General features: G+C 39.1%; 1 protein-coding gene across 1 annotated transcript in view; it reads left to right on the top strand.

The window, feature by feature from the left end:
• The first annotated feature begins 313 nt into the window (after window positions 1-313).
• ZC3H12C (zinc finger CCCH-type containing 12C) overlaps window positions 314-23505 on the top strand; it is a 581667-nt gene continuing 558475 nt past the window's right edge. Inside the window, exon 1 of the mRNA XM_044072719.1 lies at window positions 314-424. The gene's annotated coding sequence lies outside the window, so the exon portion shown is untranslated. The remainder of the gene's footprint in view (window positions 425-23505) is intronic.

Genomic DNA, 23505 nt, shown 5'->3' with positions numbered 1-23505 from the left:
TATTAAATTCACTATACACATAATTGTATTTCTTCAAAACTAAACGTAAATAATTTTTAACATATTTGCTTTTTATGCTTCGCTTTTTTACTGCAAGTAGTTGTCAGTCTATCTTATTACAATGTAATATTTGTTTGCCCCCTAGATTTACTGATGTGCAACCTGATATCATAAACTCATCCACAGAGCGAAAATGAAATCATCCTTATGGTAGTCACAAATATATTCATAAAAAGCTACACATACATCGGAGCCGCAAAACACTGGGAAGTACCAACATATTGCGTCATAGAAGTCGTGTGTCGTACTCCATGATGGGTGATGGGTCATTGGCCGTAATGAGCGTGCGCGAAAATTTTGGCAGCATCTGCTGGAAATGTATTGAGTTATATAGTTGGGAGTATAGTACAGGAAGGCGAGGTGGGTAAGTACTTTAATAGTCTGATTGCGAAGTAGATCGGTGTTTTGTTTTATTAAATTGCAGCTAGCATATGTTCAGATAACGGTAGAACTGTCGCCAGTTTTGTTGAACAAATGTAATGGAGTGTATTTACTTTTTTAAAGATGTAGTTGTGGGGATTTTTTTGAGAAAATTCTGAGTTGTTGAAGGAAAAAAGAAAGTGGGGTGGATTGCCGTATGCTCTCCGGGTGGAAAAGTTTGTGAAGTGTCAACGTTCCGGCATACCTCGAACGCAGGGGCCTTTAACTGATGACCCCGTGTAAATATTCTTTATGCTGCGCAGGTGGTTGTGGAGTGCCTGTTAGAAGTACTGGTTGTTTTGCAAATATGCGTTTAAATGTTATATTTTGTTGTAATAAGCGTTACGTTTTTAGTGCGTCACGGTTAAATCTAGCTTCCCGTTTTGTGTCTAAGCAGGACCACTAAGCTCGCCTACCTAAAAATGAAAAAAATTAAAACCGCTATCTTGCAGTTGTTAATGCTCACTTTTACTGTGCAACTGTATTCCTCCCCAGGAGGAACTAACTTTTTGAAGTATCACTACAGGTGAAACTATATACGTATGTATTGACCAAGACAGAGTAGTTATTTAATTAAGGCATACATATTTCTCCCACCAAGATTTGTATCCCCCCCCTAAAGAGTTTCACATATTTGAAGGGGGAAATAAATATGTAGGTTCCAAAAAACACTAAGTAAACAGTAGCTTACTACATTTTTTTAATCATAGTAGTAATTACCAGAATGGGTGGCGTTTGATTTTGGGAAGGTAACGAGGTCTTATTCTGACAGTCACCACCCATTATTTCGGGTATATATTTTTTTCGTTTTCAGCCCACGCCCAGTTCAGGTTTATACATTGTGCCCACCTGGTAGGCTTCCATCTAATTTACATTTTCATGACATCCAACAGGTTGTCCATTGAGCATTTTCATTATTTGCGAGTGACTTCATCCAGTTGGATCTCTTCATTTTAACTCTAGGGTTCAGGTCTTATATAAGTGTCCTGCTACTCTTATTTCTAGGCTAGTATCAGCCTGTTAATTGGTATCTCACTCCCGGATGAGAGAGCAGGCTGACATCTTTGATCTTGCTCCTTCTGGCTGTCTTGTAGTGTTGGAATTGTCTTGTCAAACCACAATGACTAGTCTTGTATCAGTGTCTGTAGTCTAGCATATCTTGTGTTTAGTGTACTGTGTGTTTTGTGTGTTCCTGGCATACGATTGCAAATGGGTATTCTTTCCTGAAGAAGTATAATGACATTTTTTTCCAGAATTACTCAACCCTGTACTAGAGATTTCTTTGTTGTGTTTTTATTGATTTGAAATCTTTCAACTACATTTATGCCAAGAAGAAAATGAACAATGAACAAAGCCAGGACTGATCTTGGTGTTTGATGAGGAAATTCTTTTATTAAATAACTTTGTGTATTTGTAAGAAAACAGGTATGTTGTAGAAGACTTTCATGACTTTATTTTAATGGCTGCTGTGGAACTGGTGCTTAGTAAAGCACAACTTAAGTGTTCTTAGTATTTTTATTATTTATTTAGCTTTTTTCATTGCTCTTAACCAGGTATTTGCTGAAGGACATTTTGTTGTGGAGGTGGGGGAATCTGGGAGGGAAAGCTATGGAGGGCATTCTGAGGGTACTCAAAACTGAACCAGTTAATCTCCTCAGCAAGTCAAGCACAGGTGGAGAATAGAAGAACATGCAGGCAAAAGTATTTGTGAATACAAGCCATTTTTTTTTTTTGGCCAGGTAAGTATGTCGAACAGAAATGCCCCTTTTCATGGGGGATCAGCAAGCACCGTCTTAAGTACCTTGCTCAGAGAAACAAAGGTTTCAAATGAAACCTGGTAGACTCGAACCAAGACCACAGGATGAATCTTATTAGTGGGTCTCGTTTTTAACTCTTTAGCTTATGTATCTTGAAAAACTTGAGAGATAATTTAAAATAGGGCAGTATAAAGTAAAACTTTAATGTGTGGCAAGTGCTGCATTATTCTGCTGAGAAGGTATCATTCCATCATTGTGTTTTATGGGTGACAGCTTTCCTCTCCATTTCAGTTATCTTATTTTAATCTATCTGCCTTGATTTTTGGTAATCTTTAACTGTTTTGCATGTGGAAATAATGGCTAGAGTGAAAGGTTAAAGGGTTGATGCAGATTTGTCGAGATGGATTCAGAAGATATTTATAAGCCAAGCAGAAAAACAGTATGGCCATTAGGGGGAATGTTTCAGGAATAACAACTTCCATTTAACACTCCAGATGATAAAGGTAGATAACTTAATATATTTTCAGATTGTCCAGTGGTAGTTGGAGGAATGCCTTTAGAATGAGGAGATGTTAATAACTTGGGAGTGAATAAAATAGGTAGTGTGATTAGTTTGGAAGGTGGCAATTAAGATCAAGTGCAAGAAAGCCTAAAGGTTCGTGTATTTCATCAATAACATAGAGGTGGTGATAGGGGGAATTGGTGTTTAACAGCTGGTGCAAAACTTAGGGAAATTTTTGCAGGGTATTAATTGTCTGTATTGAGAGTACCTGTGGAAGCATGGAGGTGTTTAGGTGAAATGGCAGTGGAGTTTTTAACTAGATTGTTTAATGAAATCTTGGAAAGTGAGCGAATGCCTGAGGAATGGAGAAAGTGTTTTGGTGTTTTAAGAATAAGGGTGATGTGCAGAGCTGTAGTAACTACAGAGGGATTAAATTGATCAGTCACAGCATGAAGTTATGGGAAAGAGTAGTAGAAGCTAAGTTATGGGAAAGAGTAGTAGAAGCTAGGTTAAGTAGGGAGGTGATTATTGGTGATCAGCAGTATGGTTTCGTGCCAGGAAAGAGCACTACAGATGCGATGTTTGTTCTGAGAGTGTTGATGGGAGAAGTACAGAGAAGGGTCAGAAGGAGTTGCATTATGTCTTTGTGGACTTTGAGAAAGCATATGGCAGGGTGCCTAGAGGGGAGTTGTGGTATTGTATGAGGAAGTTGGGAGTGTCCGAGAAGTATGTAAGAGTGGTACAGGATATGTATGTGGGTAGTGTGACAGCGGTGAGATCTGCGGTGGGAGTGATGGATGCGTTTAAGGTGGAGGTGGGGTTACATCAAGGATCAGCTCTGAGCCCTTTTCTTATTTGCAGTAGTGATGGACAGGTTGACGGACGATATCAGGCAGGAGTCCCTGTGGACTATGATGTTTGCAGATGACGTGATCTGTAGTGAGAGTAGGGAACAGGTGGAGGAGGCCCTGGAGAGGTGGAGATATGCTCTAGAGAGAAGAGAATGAAGTTTAGCAGGACTAAGAATATATGTGTATGAATGAGAGGGAGGATAGAGAAATAGTGAGGATGCAGGGAGTAGAGGTGGCAAAGGTGGATGAGTTTAAATACTTGGGATCAACAGTTCAGAGTAATGGTGAGTGTGGAAGAGAGGTGAAGAAAAGAGTACAGGCAGGATGGTGTGGGTGGAGAAGAGTGTCAGGAGTGATTTGTGAAAGACGAGTACCAGTAAGAGTGAAAGGAAAGCTCCTACAAGAGGCTAGTGAGACCAGCTATGTTATATGGGTTGGAGACAGTGACATTGACGAAAAGGCAGGAGTCAGAGCTGGACATGGCAGAGTTAAAGATGTTAAGATTTGCACTGCTTGTGACGAGGGTGGACAGGATTAGGAGGTCAGCCCAGGTTGGAAGGTTTAGAGACTAAGCCAGAGAGGCAAAATTAAGTTGGTTTGGACATGTGCTGAGGAGGGATGCAGAGTATATTGGGAAAAAGATGCTAAGGATAAAGCTGCCAGGAAAAGAGGAAGGCCTAAGGCAAGGTTTATGGATGTGGTGAGAGAGGACATGCAGGTGGTTGGTGTGACAGAGCAAGATGCAGAGGACAGGAAGAAATGGAAACAGATGATTCGCTGTGGCGACCCCTAACGGGAGAAACCGAAAGAAGAAGATGATGATGATGATGATGATTGAGATGACTTTCTGCAGTTCTGGAAGCTATTTGGATGATTAATAGTCAGAGGTCGAAACGGGGCTGGGAAGGACATGTAGAAGTCGCTTGAGGAGTTAGGGAGTTGTCAAAGACTAGGAGTAAATGGCAATGCATGGTACCTTTCAATAGAGTAGAATAGGTGTCAGTAGACAGATGATCCACTTGGAGTAAGAGGCTACAATAATGATGACTGCTTCATTACCATTTTGGTAATTTTTTGTCTTCAGATGGTATGCTCAATATGTGTACTTGGTCTGTTTTCTGGTGCAGTGTGGTAAAAAGCTGCTTTTAGTTGTGGAACATTCAAATGGAGGGAGAGAGAATTTGGGACCAGGACTACAGGATGAATCTCATTTGCAGCTCATATTCTTAATTTAGTAAGATGTGTAGTCATGTAAGTTTAGCTAGAACACAGGAGGGACTTGGGAAAAAAAGGCAAATCCTGGTTTCTTCACTTGAGTACATCACAATGTTTAGTGGCAAATTCCATTTAATAGAACAGGATCTGGAAAAGAGTAGCTCTGGGTTTTTTTTTTTTCTTTCTTTTTTTTTTGTGGGCTTGGCACTAAGGTGCAGTGCAAGACAAAACTGGAAATATGCATGTTTTGGTTCATTTTATTGAAATGTATCTCACTGAAACCTCTTGGTCAAACGCATCTAAATGAATTAAGCAAATCATTGAAACATTTGCTGGACGCGTATTGGGTTATCTTTGTAGTGCACAGATTGTTAAAGCTTTGGCATAGTATTGGTAGCAGTGGAGATATCTGGGTACTGTATAGAGAACATTTTGTTTTTTAACGATTTGACTGAGTTAGTCTCATGAAAGCAGTGGTCTTCTTTTTGGAGAGGCCCAAGATGTTCATACTGACTAGGGGGAAAGTGGCCAGGGCACTGAGGAACTTTCCCTTCTTTTTAAGTCCTTTGGGATGTTTTACATCCAGAGGAGGTACCACCACCAAGTTTTTGGAGCCTAGGTTTCTCATCTTGTCTGAAGGGCAGCACACAGTTATGCTGCACTGCAGTGTCAGCTTTAAAAACCTGAATCTAAGCACCTAGGGAGGGAATAGAACACACATCCATCCATCCAGTTTTTACTTTTATGGATTGTTTACATTTTTATTCAAACTGATTTTTCTAGAATGTCTTATTGTTCAGACCAGTGCGATGGGGTGCAAGGATTATATTTGGCGTACTAGTTATCATTACTTTTAGCATGTAGTTTGAGTTTTAGATGTAAAGGTTAAGATTGGTTTGTGTGGGTGATTTCTTAGTTGCCTTTAATGCAACAGTCTTTGAACTAATCTATATAAGGTGTCAAGAGGTTTTGGGGGGGGGGGTTCTCCTCTGCAAAAATGCTTTTTAAATTGATTTTTTTAATGTCTGATGTAGCTTCTTTTTGACTTTTGAGCTCCTTTGCTATAGTAGAAGTGTTGTCCTTTAGCTGGTTGGTACTCCTTTGTAGGAGGAGATGAATGCATGATGTAGTATGTTGGGCTGGCATCTGGTGTTGATACCGTCCAGCCTTTTGGGAATTTTTGTTGATACTGGCAAACATAAAAGTAAACAAATCATATTATCAAGTTCACATTTTCAAAGATTATATTTTATTTTTATTTATTTTTTATTTATTTATTTTATTTAACATTTGTTGACCGGGAATGTCCGACTAGGTTCCACAGAACCTGTTTTCAGCGGAGGCCCGGGGAGATATATTCTTCTATACAACATAATCAATATGACATTACATACCTTGTTCAATTCCTGCCTTCTCTTAAACCTCATTAATTCTTCAAAACATTTTTCTGCATGTATTGTTTCCACACTTTCCATTTTTTTCTATGTAAATGCTTCTACCCCTTTCCAGAGATCCCACTTCCTGTCTTTTAGTCTCTGTTAATATTTACTAATTCCGGTATGGTTGGTTTAGACTTTGATTTCCATTTTCGAGTAATTGTTTTTTGGCAGCCACCAGAATTAACAAGGCCTCATTGCTATGTCTAGGCAATTTGGATCCTGTATCCCAGCGCAAAAAATAATTTCCTTAGTTGCACTCATTTGCTTGCCCAGTATTCCTGACTGAGTACTCTGTAGGGAGTTTTCAAAGTCTGCCAACTCATTGCACTCATTCTGTCAAGTACCTCTTTCTTTCCCATCTCATCTCCAGTATTTGCCATCTACATGAGGAAAAATTATTTGGAGTCTGCTTTGGGTATAAAGATACTTATGCAAACATTTCTAAGGAAAAATCCTAAATCTTCTAGACTTTTTTTGCATATTTTAGAGCCATACATATGTTCTTCCATTGTTTGATTGGGCACACAGGTTAGATGAGCAGCAATTTTCAATATTTTCTGACCTCCTCTGATTCTTATGCAATAATTTGTATGCCCTACTAAATGTCCTGTTTTTACAGGAGCTTCTGTTCTAGATTCAACTAAAACTCAACCAGTGCAGGCCTTTTTACTCAGAATTCCCTTATCCCTTTCTTTTTTGCCTATACTCTGATACCAGTCCCTGATAGGGAAGGCAGTCTACAGTTTATAGCCTGTAGTCCAAATGTTTTTGTCTCTTCCTGTTTTATTACCTTACCTTCTTGTGTTACCAATACCTTGGTTCCTTCGCCAGCTTCCTCCATTGTCTCTTCCTGTTTTATTACCTTACCTTCTTGTGTTACCAATACCTTGGTTCTTTCGCCAGCTTCCTCCATTGTCTCTTCCTGTTTTATTACCTTACCTTCTTGTGTTACCAATACCTTGGTTCCTTCGCCAGCTTCCTCCAGTAATTTCTATCTTACATTCTCATTCCCTCTGGCTCATCATTGTTCTGTTGTTAAGTTGTTGCCAAATGTTCGCCATCCCTCCAAAAAACATTGATCAGTGTCTATCAGTTTTGGCAACATGTTTGCCATTCTTTTAGTCTTTATAGATATAAACACTTTTTTTTATAATCGTGGTTTAAAATTGAAATGGGCCTATATGAAACTGGATCAGATGGCTCTTTACCGGATTCAGGTATTACAGCCACCACAGCTTGGTGCTTCTTTTGAAATACTGTTAAAGTCTTCCAAATCTTCATCACATACTTCCCTCCTTGACCTTCAAGATCTTTATCACATACTTCCCTCCTTGTTTCCAAACTTCTACCGGAACACAATCTATTCCTGGAGACTTTGTGAAACTGTTTTTATCTCATCTTGTATCTTAATTGTTGAGAATTATCTACGTGTAACCTTAGCATTCACTTCCATAAAAGTATTTCCATTTGTGCTTTTTCTTGATTTCTCCATTTCACAGCTTTTTACAAATTTTAATATTTGCCATACCTCTATAGGATCTCTGCCTATTTTCTTGTTACAGGCCCCCTAATGTTAGCAACAACCCTTTCAACTTTCTGTTGCCTAAGTTGCCGTGCTGAAAGTTTTGTTGCTCTGGAGTTATGAAAAAAAACAGTTGCTTACCAGCAGTCTTTCTTGCCTCATGCATATTGTTTAGGTAGCCAGTTATTTTCTCTTTAGCGTTCTACAGTTGTGCCTCTTCTTGTTCTGAGAGGTTCCCCTTTTTTTGCAGTAGTTTAACCTTTGTCTGCTCCTGTAAGTAATTTTTGTTGTTTCTTAACTATATCTTTTGCATTTCTCCCTGTTTCTAAACTCCACTTCCATTTCATCCCACTCATTAGCTGTAACATCTGGAGTGCTCACTATCTTCCCTTATAACTTCCAAATAATTTCCACAACACCTTCATTAAATTCCTTTCTTTTTAACAGGTAGACGGGGAAGCACCAGTGTTTCAATTTTACTTCATTACCCCCCATTCTTATCTTGGTTATTATTGGCATGGCCTTAAGCTCAGTGCAAAAGTGTCGTCATCCCCTTTGGGAAAAACCCCAGTTCCCATGAACTACCACATAGATGGTAGTCCACTGAACACAGAAGGCGTTATAAGAGATCTGGGAATACAAGTTGTAGGCAACCTCTCTTTTGACCACCACATTGCCACTGTGGTCAGAAAGTCCTTGTGTGTGGCACATTTCAGTGCTAAGGGTTTTGCAACCCGGAAGAGAGGGGTAATTGTCTCCCTCTGCTCTTCCCTTATTAGGCCAGTCCATTGAGTATGTGCCTCACTAAACACCTACAACAACTGGAGAGGCCGCAAAAGTACCTCGCAAAGAGGATCCCAGGCCTTAAAATTTATCCTATATGGACAGAATCAAAAAACTCCAACTGTTCTCTGTCTCATATTGACTACTTAGAGGCGATGTCTGCTTGACTTACAAAGCCATGTCTGCTACATCTAAAGAAATCCCAATCCGTCCACACCATATGCTTCAGAGACCTCAACCTCATTACCACAATTAACAGAACATGCTGGAGGGACAGGTTCATAACCCAGAGACTGCCCATGCTATGGAATAGACTTCCCATACATGTCAAGCAGAGCACCTCACTGGCTCTGTTCAAGATAAATCTTGATTAGTGGATGGGAAATAGAAAATTCACTCTATTAACGTTATACAGACACACAAAACTACGTACCTCTTCAAGTACTGAAGTTGATCCTCATAATAGGAACAATTGTACTAAATGGATAGCTCCTCATAATAGGAACAATTGTACTAAATGGATAGCTGCAAACACAAGCCTTATGTAACCTAAAGTTGAGGTTATCTGTGTTGCTTCTTGTGCGCCTAATTACACTAATTTGTGTGTATTTTTTTCTTTATTTCCCTACCAGATGTGAAAAACAGTTTTTATGCTTTTGGAAAACATTAAATTTTAGCCTTGAAGGAATGTGTGTGTTGTCTTTTTATTTCCCTATAATTGGCTTCTCGTCCTGGAGATGTAAGGAAAAAATGTATCCCTCAAACTGCAGCTTATGTTGAAACATTTATTCTTAAAGGAAAACTTTTCATTGCATTTAGTGTTTTCTTATTTACATGTTTCCACTTAAAACTTGTTAGATTAAGCTGGGGACCTTAATCCAGACATTCATCTATGCAAAAGTAAGAGAGGGCATATCAGCTGTGTGTATATTATGGTCTGTACTTTTGCATGCCATCCCCCACTTCAGTGACTCAGTATTACAGCTCATTAACTTAAAACCTGATTTTGTTTACTATATAGATGCAATTTATATAATGAAAAGTTTTATACTGTTAAGAACAGAAATTTTTATTTAGTTACCTTTTTCCTTTCTCTTCTGTTCCCCATGGTATCCTTCCAAGCATTAATGACATGAAGTCAAGCAAATGCCTTTCAGTTCCCCACAAGTTTTAACGTGTCAGTAAAAGTCCGTTCTTTCTACATTTTTAACTGTATTTCACAAATGTGATTGATAGTTTGTAATCTTGCATTTATTAACTAATTTCTGTTTTGCTGGTTTTCTTCCTGTTCTGTCTCCCAACTCCAGATTCCATTTCAGTGTAGAGGAACTCACAAGTTTTATAGTCAACTTCTATCTGTCAAGCATTTTCATTTGAACCATTGGAAAAGGTTTCCCTGGCAAGTCTGTTCATGTGTTTTATTGTCAGAAGAATGAAAAGTAGAGTCCCCTTTTGCTTGATGGCTCAGTTTTTGTTGGACAAACTTTTGTAATTCCTCCTTAGCTTGTTCTGTATCAAAAAGTGACTTGGATCCTTCAGGAAAATATATTCTGAAGACAGCTTGACATGCAGCCTGAATCTCTCACCTGCTTCTCGACATTCCCTGGTTTCTGGAATAAATTTACTTCACGTATTTTTAAAAAAAAAAAAATACTTCACTTCTGCCTGGTGTACAGTGAAACTCTACTGTCTCCAACTTGTGCCCTTTCAGTTGAGATCCTGCTGTGGAATACCAGTCCAGTTGCTTATTTGTGCTTTAATAAAATTAATATAGTCTGTTCCTTCTAGTTTCTTTGATAAAGTAGAAAATCTCAGGTTTTTCCTACACAGTCTGCTCTCTAATTCTAACATATATATTTGAGTTGATATACTCATTTGTTTTTATTTTAATCAGCTCTGAGCACATTTGACTTAATTTTTTTTCCTCCAGGTTATCTTGCACCAAAGCTGGAGCTTGAACTTCTTTTTTGCTGAACAGCTGCAGAATTCTTCCCAGTCAGTGTTTTTTCTTCATCTTTTCTAGTTGAATTTCTTTCAGGATTAGTTACTTCTTTGCTGGTGTCAGTTTGTGTATTTTCTAGCCAGTAACTGAGTTTAGAAAAACTTCACTGACACGAACCAAACTTGAGAAAACAAAAAATACTGAGTTTAGAAAAACTTCACTGATACGAACCAAACTTGAGAAAACAAAAAATACTGAGCAGTGCCTGGTTTTCAGTAACTGAATTTACTGAAAGTGACAGCATTTCTTATTAAAAAGTGACAGAATTCCTTTAAAAAATGTGAAAAAAATTCTGGCCCTCGTCTTTTATTTATTTATTTTTTTCACTCCAGGAGAGCTCAAGTTAAACTGTTGATTGGTGTGCAGCCATCTTGGAAAGTTGCTTGGGATTCTTCTCTTAACCAGATAAGAGAACTACTGATCGTTGTGGACTCTCTCTTAACCATGACCCAGACTATCAGATACTTGTGCACAGTTCATAATAGTCATTTGGGAGTGGGGAGGAAACTGCTGAACCTAAAGAAAACTGATAGACTTTTACAGAACATGCATGCAACATACAGACTTTAGCCAGAGATTATGATAGAACCCTGCCTTTTGGGGCCATCGGGCAGATTTCTTGATCATTAAACCACTGTGCTTTTTCAAGTCATGTTTCCATTTCCCCTACCCTTCTGCTATGGGGCTTGCTTGCTGTGATTCTGATGTAGTATGTGAGTTTGTAAATCCTTTCTCCGTTAGTGTTTCTCAGAGCAGTTTAGATTGTACTGGAAATTGTAAGTGGTCCATTTTTGTATATAGTAACATCCAGATGAAGATTTATGAGCTTCGTTGTTGGCTTGGAAGATGAAAAAGATTGATTTATTTGCCTTAGTAGGAAAGTCCATTTGGGCATAGCCCCTTTTTAGCAGGGACTGTGAGTTGGAAAAGATCCAGCATGAAAAGTGACATTAACAAACAAATCCCTAAGTTGAACTACATATTTACAAACATTTACGTAAATCATGATGCTGAAAAATTTACAAGGACTGAATTTCCAGACAGTTACAGAATAGTAATGAAAACAAGATGCTGAAAATATAGCTGACTGAAGGAATTCGCAGATGTAGTATCTTCCGTGTGTGTGTGTGTTTTTTTTTTTTGAGGTAATTGCATTGCATCTTATCCCGGTAAACAGAACTGTAATGGTACATAATTCGGTATGAGTTTGAATCGATAGGGCTATTCTGGTGAGAAGGAATATGAATAAGCCCACTTGTTGCTTAAGTGGATTTTGAAAGTAGTTTTAAAATCCCTGATTATGAACAGTGGCCATAATGCATTTTGCATCATAAATGGAGTAGGAAGGGTGTCTATCCCGTAGTAGATTTTAGGTAAGAATGGGGAAAGAACTGCGTTTTATTTATTTGATGTTTTACATGTTTGTATCATTATAGAAGCTGGCTCGTAGAATGGTGTTTTTTCAGGGAAGTGGAAGATTTTATATGTTCTTTTCATTTTTAAGTGAAAGCATTGGGAAGTTCAGGTCAGTTTGTTTCAGGCTGTGCATTGATAAGTTGTTTTTTTGGCTGGAAGCGAATTGGATATTGAGGCTGGGCAGTAAAAAGATGTGTGCTGTAGTTTATGCTGTAGTTACATGTAATAGGGAGTAAGATATGGCTTTGCTCAGTGTAGTTCAGAGTTGTCCTTACCTTTTAGTGCTACATTTTAGATATGTTGATCAAATTTTAGTTTCGATTTGTGTACAATATCGATTACTTGAAATGATGGTTATCATTACTGACATTTAGAGTTGTGTGGATGTAGAGAATTATCAGCTTGGTTTTACTAGGGTTTCTGAGAAGCCTGAGCATTGAAGCCTTTTTATTGAGGAGAATGATTCATGTTTAATGGTTTGGAATTGTTAATAGTTGTTGAACAAATTAAGGTGGAAGTATCTGCATATTTGATTGTAGTTATTTTGAGGCTAGATGCAAACTCTCTCCACTTTTTTTTTGCTTCATAATCTGCACCCATCCCAGTGTCCCCATCCATTGTTGGGTCTGCCGTCATACAAATGAAAAGCAAACATGACATCACTTTAGTTGCAAACAGTATACATCACAGACACCACTGAAACAAACATAGTTGCAAACATTATACATCACTTATCTATCCAGTCATTGTCATTTAAGCATTATATAGCTCATTCAAATCCTGCCTCTTAAACCTCATTCTTGCTCTGCATATATTGTTCCCCCATTTCTCATTTCTTTTCTATATAGTTTGTTCCCTCCCTTTTCTAAAGATTCCAATTCCATTTGTTTTATCTCTGTGACTGCATTCACTATTTCTAGTAAAGCTGGTCTAGACTTTGATTTCCATTTTCTAGTAATTGGCTTTTTGGCAGCCATCATAATTGGACTCAGCAAGGCTTTACTATGTCTAGGCAATTCTGATTCTGTACCATAACTAAAAAAAAAATCATCTCTCAAGTCGCTAGATACGTATTGTTGATAACAATAGTGAATATTAATGGTTCTGGTGTGGCTCCTTGACATTTGTTGATAGGGTAAATGGGAGAACATCTTTGCACTTAATGTGTGGGTCAGATTACTTGTGAAATTGATGTGCTGTGGAGGCTTAATTCATTGAGGCATTTGAGGAGTAATTCTGTGGTGCTCAGGGTTGTCAGATTTCCGACTGGCCAGGTAGGGACTAAAAAAAAGGTCTTTCACTAAGTGAAGAATAAAAAAAAGAAAAAAAGGTCTTCCATGTATTTAATGCGGAACATCAGAGTTCCGCATTGAGCAGAAATAGCTCTGTGTTTATTTTTTTATTTGATTGGCCCGGATGTTAAGTAGAACACTGTAACTACAGTAACATGAAAGAGCAGGATTATTCTTTAATGTTTCACATGTTACATGCTTCAAGGAAAATCTTCATGGTTCTTATGTCGCCTGATGGTGAGTGAGTATGTATATCTGTCTGGTCGTTGGCAGCCATTATTGACCGAGTGATTGTCATCACTTAATGTCAAGACAGTCAGACATGAGATTTCTGGTCTTTGAGGGCAGACTTTCCAAAAATTGGGCATTGCTTCAGAAAAGCTTTAACAGAAGGGTGTAATGGAGGTGTGGAAGTACACTGATGTAGCAGAAATGCTTTCAATGAATGAGACAGCAAGTTTTGTGAAATTCCGGGAAAAGCCGAAAGACAAACAACAACAATGCAAATTAGGAAGAAAAATTAGCAGTAGTTCCCAAATGAGTTGGCAGCAAAGGTTAGAAAAGTTATGGAAACAAAAGGAAAAGACGGTGGATGGTTAAAAATGAAAGGCAGCACGAAAGGGTTGGCAACATAAAGGGTCGGATTGCCATTTCAGTCAAATAGAATAGAGAACTTTTAGAAAACGAGAGATGTTAAATAGGAGTTGAGGATAAGTGAAATCAAGTAAGGTGGTTTAGAGGAGATTGTATGTGTGTGTAAAAGAGTGGTGAAAAAAAACAGGGTTGAAAATAAATACTGCTTTTACATTAATGAAGAATAGAAGAGAAAAGAACCAGATGAACCTAGCAGAAAGTTGATTCAAGCCCTTTCAGAGAAGAAAGGTCTCTGAGGAAGTTTGACATATGTGCATGCAAGGCTGCAGAGCCTGATGAGGTTCACTTCCACTTTTATAGGTGAAGTCATGAAATCACTGAAAATACTGTGAAGTTAGTTTGGTCCCTAGACTTGTGCAGAGTGGTTTGCATCAGGAAAGTTGTGCCAGGCAGCTTGACTAAATAATCAGATTATTGGATATCTCACAAATTATAGGGTCATCGGAGGTTACTAGGCGAATGGCTCTGAGAGCTCTTACTAGCCTAGTCATATGTATCCCAAGTTACTGGTGGTTAGTTGAGTGAAGTTCACAGTGGTAAAGGTCTATGGTATTTAAAATGGACTTCTCTGTCCGGGAGATACATGGGTACCACCCCAGGAGTGAATTTGCAGTCGACCATTCATTGATGTAGGGTCAGGGAGGGGTTCTGTTTCATGTAAATTGGAAGTTTGTCCCAGAGAAGTAGCAGCCTCTGGAAGATGTTTGTGTCTCCAGCATGACGTCTTCATGTCAGAGGCTAGGTTAATATCCCTGGAGGAAGTGACCCTCCTTACGAGTAGCTCAAGAGTCGTACTGTATGACCATTCTCAAGGTGTGCTTATCCATAATGAAGATGAATACACCTCCTCCTTTGGTTCTTTCCTGCTCAGTTTGTGATCTGACCAAATGGAAGGTATAGGTATTGTTGCCATGCATGGCTGGGGTGCTTTCTGCGCCGTTGAACTATATCTCAGTGACTGCACAGACATCAGTATCTTCCAAAGTGATGACTGCTTCCAGGAAGTGCAGTTTCTTGTTTAGACTCCCAGCATTAAGCAGCAGTACCTTGAGTTTATCTAGAGAGGATATTATGTTGGGAGGTTGGTTATTTTGACTCTGCCTAAAAAGGCACAATAGGAGTGGCTAATGCCTTGGGCAGTATCTCAAAGCCTAGAAGAGACAGGTGCAGACCATCTCTGGCAAAGCAGCATGGCCTGTCGAGCATGTTTTCCCTGGCTAAAAACAAAAAAATGGCAAGTGGCAGTTCACGAAAATAAAGGATGCTCTTCCAACAACTCTGCAGTTTTATTAAGTGCTTTTCGTCTGATAATTTCAGACTTCTTCTGGCAACAAGTAGAATAAAACCACTTTCATTTAAAATTCTATGTCTACATCATGTGCTCAATTTCTACCAGTAACATGAGCATACAACAAATACCTGCCATTCATCACTATACATAATAGTAATCGATTCATTATTATGTATAGTGATGAGGGGTGGGTATACTCGCTACTAAAACTAGTGAGGGACGTGCACATTGGCCGGATGACAAGTGCATACACCATAAGTACAATTTTCGCTTGAGAGAAAACGGAGATCACAGTCAGTCTGGGGCTGGTTTCTCCCTCTTTCTCCACATCCCAATTAGACTCCCCATTGATTGATCTCAGCCAAGTGGTCAAGCCAAAACTTCAAGCACTCTCTCTGTCCAACCCATGCTTCGTGTCCCTGCCCAAGTAGCTGACACGCGCACACTTTGAGATTTGATTTATACACACAGACGCTCCTCAGGAAGGCTGGCACAGGTTCACTATCTGTGCCCCCTTCGGCCCAGACTACAGTAGAAAGCATTGCCACCAACCACCCTTATCAGCTTCTATAAGGCCCTTCCCAAAGTGTGACCAATTCTACTGTGGAATGTTACTGTTATCCAAATGGTAAGTGTGACCAGAACTTTTAAGGCTAGTCCAAAGTGGCCTGTACAGTATCACCAAATACATATACAAATACTCTGAGCTTAAATCTCTATACAGAACAAGCCACAATTAAAAGGTTTAAATATATTTAATAATCATATAATACAAACACATAAGAATACTCTTTAAATCAACAAAGTGACCAGTAGAGTTCAGAATCACAGAAAATGTTTTAAAACAACATTGCAGAACAGTCTCGCATAAATACAGAAAACCTCTAGACTACTCTTGCTGTACTCCTATTTATCTCTAAGAGGTACTATGCACTAACTGCCTTACTTACAGAGCCGGTCAGATATAGATGAGATGTGCTGAAGAGATGTTTATAGGTCCAGAACAAGATACAAAATGCACTGACTTTCTCTCTGAGATAGTTCTTAAATTAATAATACACATTACTGCTGGATTAGCTAGATGACATCACTATTTGACACTTGCATCTAGTTCCCAGGCTAAACAGATACGAACAGAATTTAACATGTCTCTATGAAAAATGCTTCTCTTAGAAGGTTGCCTGAAACTGGAGGTTGTAAAACAATTGCCTTGGCAACCTGTAATTACCTCTGTTTCGAGACAGTAGGAAAGCCTGCAACTCTAGACATTATGTCTGCTTGGAGCTGAAACAGAGATAAGTGTCATAAACAAGTCCCACTTTATTTTCTTAGAGTTTGCAGGTTAACTGTGTATATTCCAGCCTTTACCATCAACACATACATTTGCATAGGCTTGTAGTTTATACACATTTCTGCTCTTTTCCAGCAGGGTGCACTGTAGTTACAATCTTGAAGCTCAGTTCAGAACATATAGTTCTCTTACATTTCTAAGGCAAGCATACAAATCCTATTACCATTCACTCACAAACAATGTAGAATTATTTACAAAATTCTATGTCACTAGACTGGCAGCCTTCACAAGCTGTTAAGGGCAAAACTGAGCTTCTAGGCTTTTGCGTCTATACAAGGTCTCTGCTAACTGCCACTGCGGGAAGAGCAGCACCACGCAAGTGTGAGGCTTAAATACGAGCAAAGGGAAAAAAGTCTTAAGCTAACTACCAATCAAGAAAGCATACAGTATGCCTTTCACCAGCAGTCCCCAACTCAGACAGGTTAGATCAGCAGACTTCTGCCACAAGGGTGCAGGAAAACATTTCTTGATGTAGAATAACTGGTTTGGAGCCCACATGTAACAAGACCACAAAACTAACAGATAAAATGTAATACTGTGCAATTAACTACTTAAAGTAGCAACAGACAGTACAGTTTTGAATCTGCTCAAGTACAGTCACAGTATATGAGTAAAAAGATACTTGGAGCCCTTTTGTGTGCTTCCCAGCTCAGATAGACCAGGTAAACACCTACTGCCACTAGATGAATAATCCCAGTCATCGTAATGTAAAAGCACAGTAAAAGAGTGTCTGGAGTGAAATGCCACCACAAACAAACTTAAAAGATATGGATACAGCAGTGTACTTTAAACAGCTTAAGAAAGTGTGATTATTCAGTAAAAGTCTTTACTTTGTATAAATGAGCCAAGAGGCATTCAGTTGTACAGCCGTTTTATAAAGGCACTAAAAAGTAAGCCCTTCACCTAATAAAACTGCATGCAGAAATCTCAAGTGTTTCCCAGACATAAACAGACCAGGCTTCCTCTGAGTGCGCTAGATGGAAAATCCACTGACCTCTTGATCTAAAAGCAAGTGGTTGTTAGAATGTAGAGTGTGAAAAATTACACTACCTTACCCAATAGCTACATAGATAATGAATCCAGAGCAAGTAAATCAGTAGAACAGGCAATGAAAGACAAAATTTGCTTTTTCAGTATAAGCACAAGGAAATGCAAATAAACAATTCAAGATATGAACAGCAGTGTAGAAACGTAGAGCTTGTGCTTAAAAAAGGGTGGGGAACTTAAAATCACCAGGTTTAAAAAGATTAACGACGGGGAAGATGAGTGGGGAAAAGCCTAGCACGGAATCACTAGCAATGCTTTGGTTTATGCAGGCTTGAAATATTTTCAGTGAAAGACAAAGGTTCAGAAATTCACTATGTATTTAAGTATGACAACGTAACCAATGGAAAAAAAAAACGTGAAATGTGCAGCCTAGCTGCTGTCTCTCTCTCTCTCTCTCTCACATAGAACAAAAACATCAGACAAGCAGATTTCTTAAAACAGAAAACAACTTTATCACTGACCGACATCCAAATATAGGTTTACTTTCGTCACCCAGCAGGAAATCACCAGCAGTGATTTAGTTTAGAAAGATTTGTACTGGATTCTGGCATGGTAGCAGTGCTATAGAGCACTACAACTTGGGTGACAGAATGGTGACTAGCAGGATACAGGATACCATAGGAATCTTTATTGTGACATCCCTTTTATTTTCTGTATAAGTAACCTTGTAGAAGTGATGCAGTGTTGTAGTGAATACCATTGTCACCTCATAGCAAAAGTTTTTTTTTTTTTTTTTCCTTAGGCTGGGGTGTCTTGTGTGTGTAGAATTTGGTTCATACCTGTGTTATTGTGATTTTATTCTGTGATTTTTTTTTTCTCTTGTTACTGTGGTTTTCATGCACATCTGGAAGACATTTGGTGGGTGGATTGGCGAGACTGAATTTTCTACTTGTGCTGTACCCTGTGTTTCAAAATAAAGGTGTGGTAATCTACTTGCCTGCTAAACACACACTTGACCCTGCTAAACACACTCTTGACAACAGTGGTTGTACTCTGCCTCTCTATAGGAGACAGTTATGACTCGAAAGCAGTAGATGGAATGGTGCAGAATGTCCTGGAGAAAAATAAATAAGTGACTTGTCATTGGATCAGAAGAGGCACAGCACTACAGGATAGATGATGAAAAGCTGGCTGAATAAACTTAATTCATATCTGGGGAGGATAAACCACTAGGAAATAATGCACAGTTGAAAGTATAAACCGATGAAGAAAGGAGTAGCCGTACCAGGTGACATGAAGGCAAATAAGCACTGGGTGCAGCAGAAAAGTTGAGCATAATACTAAGATGCATTGGAAATTTTATTCCATCTTTTAGGCACTTGATAATATCTCTGAAGTGTTGAGTACTGTTGAACTTCTGATTTCCATAAACTTATAATTTCTTCGTATGGAAGACAGCAAAATGGTGTAGGATCTGCAGTAGCAGTCATATAGAAAGAGAAGGCATTAACATTAACAATCTTGAGGAAGGTGAAGGAGTGATGCAGTAATTTTTTCTCTGTGGAATATATAGGTATAGGTTAAAAGTGGATGTGTTTCTCAAAAAAAGTATGGGAATGGGTGCCCAATTTGAATATACAAAATAGGTGGCTTAGAAAAGATTAATGGAAGTATTTCCACAGGTGTGGTTGCACATGATTGGAGGGATTTTCCAGAAGAGGAAGAAGAGTAATAAATAGTAACGCAATACAGAATTGCAAAAGCACACAGTATTGAGGGATGGGGAAACGGCAAATAATCTTTTAAGTACGATGTGCACCTTTGTTAGCAGTTAAGGAAACTGGCCTCCTGACAAGTAGTCCATCTGTCCATTACACTCTACCCTGGGAAAGCTTGCCCCACCACCATTTCTTAAATATTAAAAACTAGGGTGTAATACAGATGCCATAGGATAGTTAAAATGTAATGGAGTTATCAGCACTCTAATGAAAAAAGGAAGGACTATCACTGGCAGATTAATTGGAGGGGTATAGCATTCACTGTTGGTATGAATATTGTATGAACAACATCAAAGAGAAATGCAATGATGAGTCCTTAGAGTAGGCTTCCAAATTTTTTATAAGATGTCAACATTAATGGCATTAAGAGCATGTAACAAGAGAAGCTGGCTGTTTGGGCTGGTGTATTGTAGTCATTACCAGATCAAAAATGCATGTATGAGTTGGTTGGGAACTTGGCAGAGAAGCTTCTCTTGACAGGACCCTTAGACACAAGTCTGGGCTTGAGACAGGCAAAAGCTCCAATTCAGCATGTAACTTGACTCCCATCTCCTAATTATATTATATGCTTTAGGTATGTGTTGCACTTTGTAACTGTGAAGTGGTTGCATCCTGTTGTATAATTAATTTAGTGCAGACTAAAGTGTACTTATGTACATCTGTTTATTGTGTTGCATAATTATGCATAGTGAACTGTAAATCAAATTGTATGTACTATTTTTTTCTCTTTTTTTTTTTTTTTGCCTTGACATTGTAAAATTGTGCTGTGTAATCCATAATATCAGCGTGTGCATGTGTGCACTCCTAAAACACACCAACGAATATTATTGTAACAGTTTGCAAATCTTGTATTTACATATTTTGATTCATAGTCACTGTATGAATGATGTTTGTGCTTTAGTTTTTGTTCTGAATTTGTAGAGTGGAAGATTTGACTGGTTAAAGCACATTTTCATTGACGTATGGGTGGGGAAGCTTCACATATGTGAAAAAAATATGCATGCAAACATAGTGTTTCATGAAGTAAATGTCGGGTTATACTGAAGTGCTGTTGCCATCCCTTACATTCCTAAACAAGATATGCACTCATGTAAAATATGCAGTATGGTATATAAATTAGGTTCTTGACATCAGCAATTATACCCATCAAAACAGAAAAAAACACCAGTTACAAACATTAGTAATATACAGATTCATGTAGATTTTTTGGAGTATTTATAGGACAAGGATGATTTGAGTTGCTGTGTTGAGGAGGAGAGCAGAGAAATGTGTAGATATTAGAGAAGAGAAAGTAGTTTTAAGATGGAACTTGTTTTGAAGGAAAAATTGGGAGGGTTTATGATGAACAGACCAAAATTATGAGACAAACCTGTGCAGTATATGAAAATCTGGACAGTTGAGAGGTATGTCTGGATGCCACTATGAAGGTAGGAATGTGTTGAAATAATTTTAATGGCAGTATAGGACTCCCATCTAGGGAAAATAAAGATTACTTTATTAATTTATTTTAATTAATACTTTGGAGTGGCAAATTTTTGGAAGATTTTCTAATGGGGTATGGCATACAAGAAGTAAAAATGGAGTTATTTGTTGGTGGAGAGATGATTTTCATTCAGGTATGTCTGGCTTCCGTTCTGGTCTCAGTGGCTGCGTGGAGGAGCTGAATAACTACAATGGAGTCGCAGAATTTAGCATATGGTGGTTTTGGCACTGAGAAGACAATCAAGCCTTCTGTGGATGTATTGTTGCCTTCTATGGGAAATAAGCCAGCTGAGCCTTCCCTTGCAGAATCGATGTATTGAGCATCATTAGAAGCGTATTATGAGCACTGAGCATCATGAGAAACGTATTATGAGCAGTGGTGAGGGGAAGATCCTCTAGTCTTCTCGAGGTGTTTTGGATGCTACTGAAGGGAATGTACTGATAGAAAAGGCAGTTGACCATTTTCTTTATTTGGAGGATGTATTTTAGCAGCAATTATTTTTGCAGGAAGAGAAGCACGAGGATGGATGTATTCTTAAAATCCCCCATTTGGGAGGTTTACAAGGTGACTTACTGAGGATCATGGTTACTTACGTGAACCAGAGAAAGGGAGAGACAGGTCTTGGGGTGATGTTTTGGAGAGAATAAAGATGGAAGATGCAACTAAAGTTTCAAGTTAAGAACATCCTTTAATACTGATGAAATGGACAGGTATTAAATTTGGGATGGTGTGATTATGCCTATAGGTACAAAGGCATCAGAGGTAAGAGCCTTTATTCATATTAATAAAGAAACTTTATGACATTGTTTTTCTGACTGGATATATAACGGAGAGAGTTTTGGAAGAACAAATTCCAGACACTGGCTAAGGCTCTTGCCACCCCTAATAGTTCCTTTTTTAGGCAAGGTTCAAATGCCAAATTCACCACCGTAACCAGTACAAGCAAGCAAACTCTGAGGGTAATGTTACTCAATGCTAGAAGTCTAAACCTCAAAATGCACTCACTTGAGGCACTCTTTAAAATGGAGAACATCAACATCTGTGCAGTGACAGAGACCTGGCTCAAGGCTCCAGAGAGCACCCCTGCATTACCAGGCTATAATTCATACCACACCTTTCGGCCACCTAACCTGGACTGAAACGCTAAAGGTGGAGTTGTGTCCATATTCATTAAGGATATTCACACCTCCAGGCTAGTTGCTTAACATAATGCATCCAAAATTATCCAAGTGCAACTAACACTGGGCAAGACTGCAATCCAGGTTGTAGCTTGTTACAGATCCCCCACCATGCCCCTGGATTCCCACTCTTCATTTCTTAATATACTGGGAAATATTACGGTACAACCCAATATCTTAATTATGGGCAATTTCAACTACCCCCACCATCAACTGGGAAAACTACTCGTGTACCAACACATTCGCTCAATGTTTTCTGGATTCCAATGCCTTGGATCAGCTTGTCCACATCCCCACCAGAGGCAGCAGTATCCTGGACCTGGTCATTACCAGTATGGGTAACCGGTGTTCCATGGCAGAGGTCAACTTCTCGCTGGTCAAATCGACCACAAGCTAATCATCCTAGACATCCATATCCCACCCCCACCCCATTAAGAAAACCACTGTCAAAAACCACTCCAAAGCCAACTTCATGCTTCTTAAGACAGAAGTGCCAAACTTCACGACACCCATGGAGACGGAAAGTAGAGGTACGACTGCTGAATCTTACACAGATGCACTGTATAAGCACATACGAGTGCATAAATTGTGCCATCCCAAACAGAACCAAGACGCTATCCTCCCAAAAAAAAGGAAGCCAATCTGGTGGTCTCCAGTCATAAACAAACTCTACAACAGAAGGAAGAAGCTGTTGCAAAAGAGAGTAAAATCCCAAGATTGGAGGAACTCCCTGGTCAGCCTTGGCAAGAAGCTGAGATCCCTCATAAAATCCTCCAAAGCCAGTTATGAAAATAAAATTGCCACTGATTCCAAAGACAACCACAAAGCATTCTGCAGCTGTGTCAAGAATCTCAATGGCAACACTCGGATCTGCTCTGAGCTACAGCACAATGGCACTAAATATACAGAACCAACCAATATTGCCAACATCCTGGCAGGTTCAGGGCTAACTTTACCCCCCTCTCGCCCTCCAAAGGGCCCATCTTAATATTGGAAGAATGCAAAGCCCCTGTAATCACAGATGAAAAAGTAAGGACCACACTTTCCAAAGCCAAGAACACAGCATCCATGGGACCAGACAACATCCCAGGCTGCATACAGAATGAACTGGCACCCAACCTAAGTACCATGTTCAGTCATAGCCTCACCTCAGGCTATGTGCCTACTGAATGGTGCACAGCAACTGTTATCCCACTCCACAAAGGTGGTGCCACCACGGACCCCGGAAACTACCGCCCCATTAGACTGACAAGCCCTCTCTGCAAGGCCATGGAACGTATCATCTTGGAGCTTATAAACAAAGACATAGGTAACTTCCAAACCCTGGACCCCACTCAGTTTGGGTTTGTAAAAGGTAGATCATGTTTACTAAACCTGATTGACTTCTTTGAAGCAGGCACTTGAGCCGTAGACGAGGGCAAGGTAGTGCACACAGCCTATCCTGACCTCGCCAAGGCTTTCAATACCACCCCCCACTCTGGAATTATAGATAAACTCACTAAACTGAGCATAAATCCCTATGAT

This window comes from Protopterus annectens, chromosome 5.part0 (assembly GCF_019279795.1).
Source record: "Protopterus annectens isolate FY-2018-M chromosome 5.part0, PAN1.0, whole genome shotgun sequence".
NCBI classification, from domain to species: domain Eukaryota; kingdom Metazoa; phylum Chordata; order Ceratodontiformes; family Protopteridae; genus Protopterus; species Protopterus annectens.
Note: the sequence above shows the minus strand (reverse complement) of the source record. Positions and strands in the feature narration are given on the sequence as shown.